Genomic DNA, 709 nt, shown 5'->3' on the forward strand with positions numbered 1-709 from the left:
TGCACACATGACGTATATGACCCTCCTGCTACCCTGGGGTCAAAAACAAACGTCACGGTGCACACATGATGTATATGACCCTCCTGATGCCCTGGGGTCAAAACCACCCATTAAGCCTCAGAGGCTGAAACATTACCCAAATGTTGGACATTATTGGGGCTCTGAGGGCCACTCCTCACCAACCACCATTTATCAAGGACAGAAGGGATTCTTGCCTGGTCAGTGCTCAATCTTTGCTTTGTGGTTTGTGAGATATTTTGCTAACAGACTCACACACAGACATGGACAATTGAGTTTAATTCAGTGGCGGGCAATAAGAATTCTGATCTGCAAATGTTCATACAAATTCTGTGTTTTATACAGATTTACTCTGTTGTCACTGTTTGGTACATGAGTTTTGTCGTGGGCGGCACAGTGGCTCAGTTGGTAGAGCTGTTGCCTCTCAGCAAGAAGGTCATCGGTTCAAATCCCAGCCCGGGGCCTTTCTGGGTGGAGTTTGCATGTTCTGTCCGTGCACATGCATGTTAGGCTGATTGGTAACTCTAACATGTATCTAGGTGTCCCTGTGATGGACTGGAGACCTGTTCAGGTGCCCCTATGATGGACTGGAGACCTGTTCAGGTGTCCCTGTGATGGACTGGAGACCTGTTCAGGTGTCCCTATGATGGACTGGAGACCTGTTCAGGTGTCCCTGTGATGGACTGGAGAC

The sequence above is a fragment of the Nematolebias whitei genome, chromosome 20 (assembly GCF_014905685.2).
Source record: "Nematolebias whitei isolate Nwh7 chromosome 20, NemWhi1, whole genome shotgun sequence".
NCBI lineage: Eukaryota > Metazoa > Chordata > Actinopteri > Cyprinodontiformes > Rivulidae > Nematolebias > Nematolebias whitei.